The sequence below is a fragment of the Panulirus ornatus genome, chromosome 2 (genome assembly GCF_036320965.1).
Source record: "Panulirus ornatus isolate Po-2019 chromosome 2, ASM3632096v1, whole genome shotgun sequence".
In the NCBI taxonomy this organism is placed as follows: domain Eukaryota; kingdom Metazoa; phylum Arthropoda; class Malacostraca; order Decapoda; family Palinuridae; genus Panulirus; species Panulirus ornatus.
In genome coordinates this window covers 78,257,855-78,273,049 of record NC_092225.1, presented here as the reverse complement: position 1 = coordinate 78,273,049, position 15,195 = coordinate 78,257,855, and positions in this window count along the sequence as shown.

Sequence of the window (15,195 nt, the reverse complement as noted above, 5' to 3'; positions counted from 1 at the left end):
ATGCGTTGTACAAGGGCTATCAATATCCCTAGCCATTATGAGGTCGGGAGGCCACAGACGTCATGGGAAAGCAATCAGTGGCGTGGGTCGCAATCCAGTGGTGCGTGAATAACACATGTGGTGGTTAACATAGCTGGGGGTCTCGTCCGCCTGCCACTCTTACCATCATCCCCAGCTACACCCAGTAGGCTGACGGGCAGACTACGGGTCGGACAAGTCTTGGTTCCCCTTTGAGGCACAGACATGAGCGAAGGCCGAGCTGGCAAGCGAGGGTGGAGGGCGTCAGCACTACAGCAGGAGCGGCACCCGCTACAGGAGCCTTCGCAGACCTGACTCATGCAGGGCGTCGGAGGTGATCTGTCTACCAAACCTCTTGCCTCCTCTACGAAAATGTAGCTCCTCATGAGAAGGTCCGCCCGGCTCTTCAACGAAGAGCTACTGTGTTTGTGACGTGCGCGAGGCTCTGTCACAGTGAGAATACCTCGCCATCTGAAGCCCCTGGCATGCTGATATGCAAGAAGCCAATACGCTCAAATAGAAATCGAGAAATTCGTTAACTGTTGCCAGACCCTCTCACGACTGGTGATATTGGAGCTTGAAAAGAAAAAAAATAACACCAGTAAAACTGATGGTCGAAATACAATTGCCTGTATTAATCTATGAGAGAGGCAATATGTAAACTAATATGTAAACTGAACATCAGACAGCGGATTTTTGACAGAGCTCCTCCACATCCAGTTTAATGCATACTAAAGGCCAGAGTGGCCAGTGCCACCACCGAGGCCCCCGCCATGGTGGGTGCCACCTACCATGATAGGTGCTACCACTGAGGGCTCTACCATGATAGGTGCAACCACTGAGGGCTCTACCATGATAGGTGCAACCACTGAGGGCTCTACCATGATAGGTGCAACCACTGAGGGCTCTACCATGATAGGTGCAACCACTGAGGGCTCTACCATGATAGGTGCAACCACTGAGGGCTCTACCATGATAGGTGCAACCACTGAGGGCTCTACCATGATAGGTGGTACCACTGAGGGCTCTACCATGATAGGTGGTACCACTGAGGGCTCTACCATGATAGGTGCAACCACTGAGGGCTCTACCATGATAGGTGGTACCACTGAGGGCTCTACCATGATAGGTGGTACCACTGAGGGCTCTACCATGATAGATACCATCACGAAGTGCCCCACCATGATGGGTGTCACCCATAATGGCCCCACCATAACTATTACTAGACTTTAAGGACTGCACAAAATATTTTGTAAACATGAATGCGATGCTTCATTGACACACACACACACACACACACACACACACACACACACACACACACACACACCATACCTGGACCTTCCTTATTCAATGGATGTGCAGAATGAACGTATACTATTGGCTATTCGTGAAAATGATGTCAGATTAAACTAACAACTGAAGACGCCAGGAATCCAAATTTCTGAAGAGGAGACATCCTCAGAAATGGATGGGGTTAGTTTGATATACACAAGACAGAATCAGCAACCGAGCGTAACTGATTGTTTGTGTGAAATTAGGATCCCAGGCTTGACGGTGGAAGGTTGGGGGAGTCATCGTAACACAGCGCCTGGTGGTCTGGCCAACAAGACTGTATAACAGACTTCCAAGACGCAGCCGTGTGGAGGTGGGTAGCCATACAGTCGTATGGGCGACCTCGCCACATAATGTGTGGTGGGCGGGCAACATCTTTGTAATCCCTCCACTTGATCAACAAAAGTTATGAAGCAGATCCGAAAAAAGAAAAATACACAATGATCCCTGTCGTGCTAATCACACAGGGGATTCGAACCCAATCCCTCCACTGGTTCAAAAGTTAAGGGGAGGAAACTGATGAATACCCCGACCACTGCCGTGAAAGTTATAACCCCGGTCGATATCTTAAGAGGATATGGCATTAGGTAGGGACTGATCATAACACATCGTCGGTGGTTGGATACAGCGCTGGTGGCTGATTCATGTGAGAAACTGCAGAAGCTGGTGACTGAGTTTGGTAAAGTGTGTGAAGAAGAAAGTTAAGAGTTAATGTGAATAAGAGAAGGTTATTAGGTACAGTAGGGTTGAGGGTCAAGTCAATTGGGAGGTGAGTTTGAATGGAGAAAAACTGGAGGAAGTGAAGTGTTTTAGATATCTGGGAGTGGATCTGGCAGCGGATGGAACCATGGAAGCGGAAGTGGATCATAGGGTGGGGGAGGGGGCGAAAATTCTGGGAGCCTTGAAGATTGTGTGGAAGTCGAGAACATTATCTCGGAAAGCAAAAATGGGTATGTTTGAAGGAATAGTGGTTCCAACAATGTTGAATGGTTGCGAGGCGTGGACTATGGATAGAGTTGTGCGCAGGAGGATGGATGTGCTGGAAATGAGATGTTTGAGGACAATGTGTGGTGTGAGGTGGTTTGATCGAGTAAGTAACGTAAGGGTAAGAGAGATGTGTGGAAATAAAAAGAGCGTGGTTGAGAGAGCAGAAGAGGGTGTTTTGAAGTGGTTTGGTCACATGGAGAGAATGAGTGAGGAAAGATTGACCAAGAGGATATATGTGTCGGAGGTGGAGGGAACGAGGAGAAGAGGGAGACCAAATTGGAGGTGGAAAGATGGAGTGAAAAAGATTTTGTGTGATCGGGGCCTGAACATGCAGGAGGGTGAAAGGAGGGCAAAGAATAGAGTGAATTGGAGCGATGTGGTATACCGGGGTTGACGTGCTGTCAGTGGATTGAATCAAGGCATGTGTATGGGGGTGGGTTGGGCCATTTCTTTCGTCTGTTTCCTTGCGCTACCTCGCAAACGCGGGAGACAGCGACAAAAAAAAAAAAAAAAAAAAAAAAAAAAAAAAAATATATATATATATATATATATATATATATATATATATATATATATATATATATATATATATATATATATATATATATATATGCCCTTTACGCACCAGCTCAAAAGCTATGGCGTTGAAACGAAAAATATGAGAAAGAAGCAGGTATCAAAACGGCCCACCCTCGAGTTGCCAAAGACCACACAATAATCATGGGAAGCAGCAGGTTGCCGAGTATTGCATGGTCTCGCTAGTAGTGGCGGGCACACAAGCAGCCAGCTCTCGGGAGCAAAAACCAAAGTAATAACTACAGAAGAGGGAAAGTGAACCAACATTGCGGCGTAGGGCAAGTGGGTCAAGTTTGAAAGTTAGCCTGGGACAGTTTACAAGTCGGACCATTTTCGACTCAACTCTGTGAGAGCAGTACTCCATACTAGGACGAATCCCTTGTATATACGGAAAAACTGTTCGCAAGAAAAGAAATTTCAACATCTAAACAAGACGGCCAGTTTCTTAGAGGCAGACTTAGCTATTTCTGTAATGTGGGTTTTCCAAGAAAGAATGGATGTTACAGTAATACCAGGTATGTTCACAGAGTCTAAAGATGGATTTATAGAACGGTCAAAGGAAGGTTCTGAGAAAGCTGGGAGAGAAAGATGATTAGAAACAGGGTCTTAGGGCAACGGACTAATCAGATTTCGTGTGCCCTACCGAGATATCCTGTCAAAATCCGAGTTTCACCGAGGAAGTTTTTCGAGACAAGATGCAGATCGAGTGAGAGGAGAAGGAGCAGAATTGAAAGATATAGAGGAATGCAGTGTTGAGTCATAAGCGTATGAGTGCATTTAGTTCTTTTGTAGAAGAAAGGGAATAATTCATAAGAAGGAGAAAAAGTGCAGGAGACAGTACAGAATCTTGAGAAACACCGTTGATGATGGACAAAGGGAGAGAGGCTGATCAATCAACAACCACAGAGGCAGATCAGCCCGAGAGGAACCTAGATGTGAGGGAGTAAATTGAAAAGAGGGAAACCAAAAGATGGGGCTTGGAGATGAAACCCCACTAGCACACCCTGTCAAAAGCTTTGGATATGTACAAGGCAACTCCATAGAATTCTCCATAACTTTTCACGGATGAAGTTCCGACATTAGCAAGATAGAAAAGAATATCACCAGTGGCTCTCGCCTTACGGAAGCCGTACTGGTGATCGGAGAGAAGACCGCGAGATTCGAGAATGTAAACTATCCTGCCAGCTGTCTCACAAGATGTCTTAACAAGATGAGAAGGATGTAAACTATTCTGACTACCCTGTCACTGGTGCACAAGATATGGAGCGTGTAAACTATCCTGCCAGCCCTCTCACTGGTTCACAAATAACAGAACGTGTAAACTATTCTGTCAACACCCTCGCTGGTTCACAAGAGGTGGAGCATGTAAACTATCCAGCCAACCTTGTCACTAGTTAACGAGATATAGAACGTATAAACTATTTTGTCAGCCCTCTCACTGGTTCACTATGTAAACCATGTAAACTATCCTGCCAGCCAGCCTTGTCACCGGTTCACTATGCAAGCTATTCTGCCGTCCAGCTCTCACCGATTTACAAGATACAGAGCGAGTACATTATCCTGCCATGTCCTATCAATGGTTCACAAGATATAGAGCGGAAGAATGTGATAAACACCTCAACACGGCCCATAACCACAAGGACCTGTACCAAGAGCGGGACATCAGCAAACCAGTCGGCGCTCAAGTGCACCGGGTAATTAAGAAAAGACAAAGAACTGTGATTTCAGCGCCATAATCCCAGGTTTACTCAAGACTATTAAACGCACACCATAAGAGGAACATTATACAGGTTAGAGCAGCAACAGCCATGTAGTGGACACGCCTAACACCACGACCGAGAGTTTTACAAATATAAATAGCTTAGCCAATTGCTGCTACACTCTCTTAACGCACGTGCAAAAAGGACTAAGAAAATGCCAAAAGGAATTTCCTAAGAAAGATAAGTAAACTGACAATAGCCAGCATTTCCATATGAATGACCCTGCTGGCGAGAGATGTGCCAGGCAGAAGCCTTGGTTCTTGCTGCCCTAAACCCTGAACTATTATAACTGTTTTTAGCCCCAGATCCCAACCAGGGGTCACGATCCGCGTTGCCACGTTGTCGCCCTAACATCCAACCCAGAGAGACAGCGTGACGAGATGACGGGGGTCAATTTTTCTCCATCTCCTGCAAGCTGAAAAGCAGAAAGCTTTACCACTATCAGTAATAACCCCGTGCAAAGCTACGTATACCATCAGAATGTCCACAGTCGTGGTGCCACACACACACCATGCTGAATGTCCACAGTCGTGGTGCCACACACACACCATGCTGAATGTCCACAGTCGTGGTGCCACACACACACCATGCTGAATGTCCACAGTCGTGGTGCCACACACACACCATGCTGAATGTCCACAGTCGTGGTGCCACACACACACCATGCTGAATGTCCACAGTCGTGGTGCCACACACACACCATGCTGAATGTCCACAGTCGTGGTGCCACACACACACCATGCTGAATGTCCACAGTCGTGGTGCCACACACACACCATGCTGAATGTCCACAGTCGTCGTGCCACACACACACCATGCTGAATGTCCACAGTCGTGGTGCCACACACACACCATGCTGAATGTCCACAGTCGTGGTGCCACACACACACCATGCTGAATGTCCACAGTCGTGGTGCCACACACCATGCTGAATGTCCACAGTCGTGGTGCCACACACACACCATGCTGAATGTCCACAGTCGTGGTGCCACACACACACCATGCTGAAGTTGACTGCTGCTTGTCAACTTGGTGACGCGTCTCCAGACACAGAGAACAAGTTTCATTATGACTAAGCAACTGACACGCTGGGTCTGCTTTCAAACACTGTCGCTACATCTCCAGTTATATATCCACACTGTCAGGTATGGTGTGCGAGGCTTTAGGGAGCTTCCATTCCTCCGTACTCACTACGTGGACACCATCGGGTTTGCTGATCTGTGCCGGTATCATCCGTAAATTTACTGTGCACCCCCGTGCTCAGGGCACAGAAAAGAACCCATTGATCTTCTGACCTCACGTGTACTGGCCGTGCTTCATGATCGTGTACAGCCTTCCTGAAACTGGAGAGCATTAGACCATCCATCTTACCCTCACACATGAGGAAGATCTGAAGATCAGGAGAAACTTAGACTACTGCAGTGGTGTCAACAACTTCCCGACCTCAGTGGTGACCAACGAATGCACTGCTGTCGTGCTGGCCAGTATGTGACCCAGGTGAGGGCCACAGCTTCCTCGTCTTCTCCTCAGGTCCGCCGAGCAGGAAGTGGGTACTAGGCACCAGCCAGGTGCACCTGACCAACAACAAGCGCTCAGTTCTGGTCAAGATATCAGCCATAAATACCCTGAGTTAGCCAGACACGACAGTTCCAATCCAGGTTATTTAGTTGCTGTGACCGTTGCCAGACCTCCTGTGTCTTCATTGTGGCCACCAGAGCCCCCAGCAACATTCCCACCCACGGTGTGAGGGAGGGTGGGAGGCAAGGGTTGGTCATGACCCACCTTGCCTGTCACAACTCCTCACATGACACCTGGTACGCTCGAAGTAAAGAAAAAATCGTCAGGCTTGTGTACAAGGTTAAATCAGAAATATATATATATATATATATATATATATATATATATATATATATATATATATATATATATATATATATATATATATATTTTTTTTTTTTATTTTATATATATATATATATTTTTATTTTATATATATATTTTTATTTTATATATATATATATATATATATATATATATATATATATATATATATATGTCCCTGGGGATAGGGGAGAAAGAATACTTCCCACGTATTCCCTGTGTGTCGTAGAAGGCGACTAAAAGGGGAGGGAGCGGGGGGCTGGAAATCCTCCCCTCTTGTTTTTTTTTTTGTTTTTTTTTCAATTTTCCAAGGGAAGGAACAGAGAGGGGGGCCAGGTGAGGATGTTCCCTCAGAGGCCCGGTCCTCTGTTTTTGGCGCTACCTAGCTAATGCGGGAAATGGCGAATAGTTTGAAAGAAAGAAAATATATATATATATATATATATATATATATATATATATATATATATATATATATATATATATATACATATATATATAACATAGGTTATGATCCGACATCTTAATGAGACTAAATCTGGTGATGTGAGGCATCTAAACCTCCAGTAATAGTACGCTACTTGACGAGGAAGCCCCAGTACACGTAAGCAGCCTGGGAGACACATATGCCCGTAAAGGCGGAGCTACACGCGTGATCTCAAGCATTAAACATGAATAACTTTAATCTGTGATCACCACAGTAGATCCAGCTCTTCACCTCAGAGACATGACCAAAGGAACTTTAGTCTCGTGTTAACATGACAACTTGTGGCCACAGCTACCTCAGTCTAGGCGATTTCTTAACGTATTCTCTCTATTAATCCAAAGCGGGTGATGGCTCCAAGTAAGCTCAAGACACGGATAACTTGACCGACTGTAGAGACCGTAATTACAATTGTATGTCAGTTGAAGGTGGACACAAGGAACCACACGACGGAGGAGTTGGGTCGGAGGGGCGAGAACGTTTAAAGGAACACAAATGCCTCTCGACGTATTGATGACTTGACTGTGACGCTTATCCTCGGAGACAAAGGTAAAATGTGAGCGATGTTTTCTTTCGTGCAATATACCAATACAAGTAAAAAAAATCTAAAATATTTGCTCCACAAGAGAAAATATGTGTGAAAGAAGGCTAAATAACTACAAGGACTTGGGGCACGATGCTTCGGAAGCAGGGGCTCAGATTGAAAGTTTTAAATGAAGTGTTCATACAGCTGGATAAACTTAGTAACCCCACTGCAAAGGAAGCGTTATATCTCAGGTTTAAGGTGTCATCTGTATGTATCAATGCAAAACTACGGATCAAGTATATCATAAATCTTTTTCTATCATGCTTGATTCGGTGCCTGACGGAACATCGAACACACATGTCGAGTGGTACAGGAGAATATCTTATGTGCCACACTATCTGTGGTGAAGATCATGTAATATCCTCAGTCTCCCTACCCCCAGCACACCTGAATATTCTACCAGGACGCCTATGCCATCCATCAGCACGCACACCTGAATATTCTACCAGGACGCACGCCTATGCCATCCACCAGTGCGCACACCTGAATATTCTACCAGGACGCGTATGCCATCCACCAGTGCGAACACCTGAATATTCTACCATGACGCCTATGACATCCACTAGTGCGCAAGTCTCGCTGTTACATTCACTTGTAACAAATCAACAAACTTGTTAACCCTGGATAGCGACTCGATCCTCTTCTGAAACCCACGTAAGCTCCCTGGTCTACAACACCAACGCCATGGTCGTAAATTACGTGTTCATAAAATGAATACTGCAGTTGTTTGTGCGATATCCGTACTACATTATTCTCATGTGCCGCGAGACACACACCACTTGGCCGGGCACTGACACCTACCCTATGGTTCACACTTGTCAGCTGGGACGAGCAACGAGAACTGGGGAGGCGGGTACCCATGCAGCAGGGCAAGTGATCATGTGGCAAGGGCGTTCATCATGCACAAACACTACATGACTAGACGGTAGAGCATCATACACATCTTCCCGACACCTCTCGTCTTTATACATTCTGTACACCTGGATCTCATCCACTTCCTCCTGGAACCTTTGACAATATATATACACATCACCTCTATTTCCGGTAAGACTATCAAACACAATTTTATCATATCAAGAAGAGCTTTTAACTTTAACTTTTCAACGAACACAACGTTATTATTGACAGTTTTTCCCAATGAATCTGTTGTGCAGCCCACACCCGCGCCGCGTGCGGGAGCGCAAAAGAAAAAAAGGATTCCAAACGCTTACAGAAGGTGTCTCCCTCCGTGTTGCAGGAGAGACCACACAACCTTGTGTGTGAGGGAGGGGACAGCCACGACCCGCTGCACGTGAATCCCTTTACCAGAGATGCAAGAATATCTGGCGTCAGGGACAAGCATATTACACTCTTAAATCTTCCTCCTGCACCTGTCCGAGATCACTCCCAGACCGTAAGACTTGTCATTCTTCCAAGAGAAATTGTGGAACGAACGAGTGAACTGGCTGGCGAGAGAAAACGGCCCGGGAGCCCCTTACTGGTCAGGTTCATCACCAGCTGCCACATGGCCACTACAAAGACTGATGTGCCCCAGTCACTTCGAGAACCAGCCATTAAAATGTCACAGTCTATATACCCGACGGCCCCACCCTGATAATGTCAGCACAAAAGTACGGTTATATATATATATATATATATATATATATATATATATATATATATATATATATATATATATATATATACAAAAAGCTATTCCGTTTCTAACTACACATGGGTTCAAAAAATCCAGAGACTCGTTCCAGTAGAGTGCGTCCAGCCCTGTCTAGCAAATCTCTTGCCTCTTCCTGGCAAAATTTCACAGAAACAAATTCACTTCCTACGTCATTTTCAGACCTTCAAAACTTAGTCTTTGACCCTTAACAGGTCGTCAACCCGTTTCATCTTTCATGAAACCTCGAACGATAAAGTGATAACCGTGCATGAACAGCGAAGACAAGCTACCAACAAGGATTACCAGCAACAAGTGATCATGAATCATGACTGACTGACCTTCATCCTACACACGCAACGTGACGCTACGGCTGGGGAAGCCACACACCTCCACCACACCAGTATTTACACACCTGCACTGACAATTATCTCACTAACTTACGAACAACGACAGATGATAATAATGATAATGATAATATTAAGCATTAGAGTATTAATATCTGTAGTCGTAGTAATAATAATAATATTAATAATAATAATAATAATAATAATAATGATAATAATAATAATAATAATAATAATAATAATAATAATAATAATAACGATATAATAATAATGATAATAATGATAATATTAAATTAATAAAAACTACAATGACAAAATAATGACAAAGGCAACAGCAAAACCAATAATAATAAAATAATAATAAGCAACAACTACCTTTTATAATACGCTTTTTGGATGGTAGTTGACCTTATCAGCTCCCAGGGCATCGAGGTGTACACACGAGACCGTCTTCAAAGCAGCACTCACTCGTAGGCTTCATATCAGTTAAGGTCCATCCTACAGTACACATCTTCGTCCCCTGCGATGTTCCACATCCTTCAGGACGTAAGGCATGAGGTCACTACAGCCACCTGGAACTATCCTGGCTAACACCAGCTGGGCCAGCTGGTGCGTCGTCAGGCTGACCTCCTGCTGGTGAGGGGTGTTTGTGGCAGTCTTGCTGGCTGGAAAATGGTCCAAACATTAAGTCTGGATGATGAGTTGTGGTCATGCCTCTGGAGCAAGACGATACGACCCCCTGGGCAAGAAGGGTCGGCTTTTGATTCTATGACCCTTAAGACCAGGGTCAAAGATTACGCTCAGATGTCCTCTAGCTATGCTGAAGAGTCGTACCGTCGTGCTCAGGTAACCACAAAAAAGAAACATCGCTGGATAGATCTCGATTTCCAAGACCATAAACATTGAAAAAACCACAGCAGCCAAACGCTACCCAGCCTAACCTAACTTGGGCTCGGATGAGGAGAGTTCGAACCGGGTGGTCGGGGGAAGAGTGTCGCCGATGGAGACTCCATAGGGCTCATCCCCGGGACGAAGGAGACTGAAAGCAGTGAGAGAGGGAGGCTGGAAATCCTCCTCTCCAGTTTTTACTTTTCCAAGAAAAAAAAAGGGTTGGGGGGGATGGGCGACAGAGAAGGGGGCCAATTGAGGACATTCCCTCTAAGGCTCACTCCTCTTAACGCTACCTCACTAACGCGGGCAATGGCCAATATGTATGAATATATATATATATATATATATATATATATATATATATATATATATATATATATATATATATATATATATATCACAGGCATTTTTCTTAACGAGAAAAACACTCCCGCCGTGATAAACAGGTTGTAGAGAAATGTTTATATATACAAGTTACGACCACCGCATATGCCATGAGAATTCCCTTACGTCTGGGGAGCTGCTCAGGTTCCCCAGCCCACGACATCCCTGCCCTGACGCACCTCCCAAACAACCAACACTCGTCGACTATGATATCTCTTTCCACAGGTGTCCGCCAGCGAGGCCTGGAATGTCGCGGCGTTGGCACCCTGGTCACGTCCACTACTAGTGCATGCCAGTGCGCATGCAAAAGCTCTTATTATTTCGGTATTAAATTCACACGGTGGCCACCAGATGGCTGTAGCTCATAGATCCCCTTTTCGGCCAGACATCAATAGAATGTGCCGATAAGAGGAATTCTAGCCAGTCATGAGCCTCCCCGGGGTCTGCACCCCAGGACATCTTGCTGGCGGCAGCACCTGACGTGCTCCTCCTCGGCCACTCTCACGACAGTAGCCACCTCAGCAGTGACTGGCTCACGGTGGGTGGAACCACGTACGAGACTCAAGGTCGACTCGCGCACGCCCGGGCAGGCACTAGCCAGAACCATACTAATGTTAATCCAAAACGACCCAGGATGATAAACCATAGAGTACCCAAGATCATAATTCCGGCCCTCAGATCATTTGATAATATCTACAAGAGTCTTGACCCACCATGAAAGCTGAACTGAAAAAAAAAGATGAAATTCATCATAAAGCGAAAGATAAGGTGACGAAGAGGAGAGGGGAGGGTAAAGGGAATCAGACAGCCAGCGGGATAAAGGATCTAACTAACACTGGAGCAGCAGGTGTGAGGTGAGGAGAGATGGTACAGGTATGACATCACCTCAGCAAGCGGCAGTACAGACAGGGTGTAGTAACGCGCCACACAACGTGATGTTGTTCATAACGAGTTGCGGGGACCTGAGAGAGATAGAAAACGGATGCCACCATAACACACACACACACATGAATAACGATAAATGTACGTGTTCTCCTGTTATCATGTTCTGTTATCATAAGGTGTTCCCTGTTATCGAATGTTTGGCTGTTATATTCACCTCTCAATATGAACATCGATATCATACATAAACAATCATACGAATACGAATAAAAAAAAATATGTAATGTAATCGTAAAAGCCACATAATAACAAATCCAGGTGGAGCATATCAAATAATGGGTTTGAAATACAAATCTAGTCACAGTTAGGATTCCCTGGTTGTCATACGACGAAGCTGCTCCGCTGAACAGGCCAGCTGCAGTCCTGACGTGTGCCCCCCTGACGGGAGACTTGTGACCCCACAAACTTACTCTGAAGACAGAGAGAGAGAGAGAGAGAGAGAGAGAGAGAGAGAGAGAGAGAGAGAGAGAGAGAGAGAGAGAGAGAGAGAGAGAGAGAGAGAGAGAACCATCTATAAATGAAAAGCGAAAATGATATCAAGAGAGCATAAAGGATTACTATGTAGTGACCTCTGGAAGTACTCCTGAAAGACATTGATAATTAACGTACCATAAAATCTTTACTGATAATCAACGTATCCTTATAGCTTTACTGTTATTAACTCATCCTTATAGCTTTACATGCCATATATTCTACGTAAAACACAGACAGCTTCACTGTGTAATAGGAGGGTTTGTTCATTTTTTCCTTCGTTATGAATAAAAGTCTTCAAGGCTGCCCCCTACGTGAGGCAGAGGACATCACACTCAACATGTACTAAGTAGCAACACAAGAGTCAGTCAACAGACGATACGTCTTGCATCCCCCTCCTCCACACAGGCGGCAGACCCTTCCATCCAAGACACTTGAAAGAACCGAATTAAATGTCGAGCTTTTAAAACCAATACAGAATACAACGACAGATTTCAGCAGCCAACTGGGCCTTTGTTCCAGAGAAATGACACAGTTAGGTTTGTGCTCTTATCTCAGAGTATCTGAGGAAAAGAACAAGTATATATATATGCAGGCCAAAGATCACCTCCGTCTGATGCATAGGAAATATCATCCTCTCACCTGCCTCAGATGTACTGGGGAGTAGCCGTACTGGTGTACTGGGTAGAGGGCGTCGCTCTCAACCTGTCACTGAGCTCTGAGCGCCGCATATGTACCGCTGGAACGTCAGATTAAGAGGTAATAATTTAATCGCATTTTTAAACGACGATGATAAGAGAATTACGTACGATCCAACTGACAATTTTGCGCACAACGATTACATGAGCGTGTGTGTGTGTGTGTGTGTGTGTGTGTTACCGAACTCCGCCTGCTCAAGGTAACATCGCGTGTAAGAGTTACTTTTGGGAGTAAAGTCTCGTCATAGAACTTTTCACTCCATAATAGTCTACATTCCTCTGCTCTGAGAATCAGCGCAGCCTATGGCAACAGTATCCTTTATAAAATATATATATATATATATATATATATATATATATATATATATATATATATATATATATATATATATATATATTTCTTTAACACAAGAATGAATATATCATACACTGCCGACATAAACAAGAGAAACAGGTCACACTCCCCTGAACACCACCTCAGAGCAACACCGATGATCCCGCCAGAAGCAACGGACGAATTCTAAACCTTCCACCGTCAGTGTGTTCCTCCAGCCACCACTACCCACTCACCCACCCACCCACCGTGATCACGCTCACCTCGCAACGCCCCAGCACCGCCGACACGGGGAAACATTGTTGACCCATGACAAGGTGTATGACCTCCATCCCGGCTCCGACGACACGTGACCCTATACCACACTAGTTGGCAGGCATCTTAGTCCACACACACACACACACACACACACACACACACAGTTGATGGGGTCGGCCGCTTTTACAACTCATCTCTCCCTTAAGCCCAGAGCGCTTTGGTATAAAGTTATTAAACGCAAACAACAAAAAGAACCGGGATTTGGTGTTTTCAGGTTACTGAAGTGTGGGCGAGTGCGGGATGAGGTGGGAGGAGGCAAGTGCAGGATGAGGTGCGTGATGCAGCTGGCACTGAAAGGAGAGTCAACCATGATCTCTACCATTACCACCTGAAGGAGGAGAATGATCCATCTGGCTGGTGCAAGGGAGAGTACAGACGAGCAGCGTGTCCACCCGTGTGGCGCAGAGGGCTAGCCGGGGAGAGAATGGTCCGTCTTGGTTATGCGCCCGAGTGTGTGGCACGAGAGAGAGAGAGAGAGAGAGAGAGAGAGAGAGAGAGAGAGAGAGAGAGAGAGAGAGAGAGAGACTGACTGGCCGGGAAGTTAGCACATAAGTGTTGCAAGTCACCCCTGCCGTCTGGAGCGAGGCTGGAGGAACCCGTCAGAATGCCTGGCGTGCGAGAGGGAGGCAGGAGAAATCAACGGACTACCGGGAGAGCCGGTCAATTCTTGCATACAATAAGCACGACACAATCTAATACAGCCATCGCAATAAGCATGATACAATAACATAGCCATCGCAATAAGCATGATACAATAACATAGCCATCACAATAAGCACGACACAATAATATAGCCATCACAATAAGCACGACACAATAACATAACCATCGCAATAAGCACGACACATTAATATAGCAATCACAATAACCACGACACAATCTAACACAGCCATCGTAATAAGCACGACACAATTCAACATAGCCATCGCAATAAACTAGACAATCACTGACGTTTATAAATGGCTCCACATTACTGGTTTATTTTGCCCCGTTCTGATTGTCGGATAAACGTATTCGCAGACTATTATACATTTACCACACGGATATCCCCAGTCCTTGGCGTGGCAAGAGAAGCGGACAGTAATATAAAATCTAAATCATTCCCTGATAATTACTGCCGTCTCAAGAAATTTGTAAAAAATAAAAAAAAATAATAGAATTAAAGGAAAATTATTAAAAGGGAGAGAGAAGAGTCTCAACACAGTGGTGGCTGAGGTGCAACTGTGCTGACCATGTTGACAATGAGGTCACAGGCAAGAGCTCGGGGTGGGCTTGATGGTGGCTGTGGCGTGGAGTACACAACACAGGAGGAGGACGGGGCGTGGGAGAGGGACGAGAGAGGGTTCTTACTTGGCAGGAGGCAGCGACAGTGGCGAGAACGACCCAAAACATGTCTTCCAGATCTGCCAGATGAGGTGGTCCAGATCACGGTATGTTTACATCCTTCATGGCAGCGTACGGCAAGGCGAGAGTCGGCCCGCCACGCCGCAGTGTTCTGCGCTTGGTCCAGCGGTTCCTGCAGTGTGGTGGTG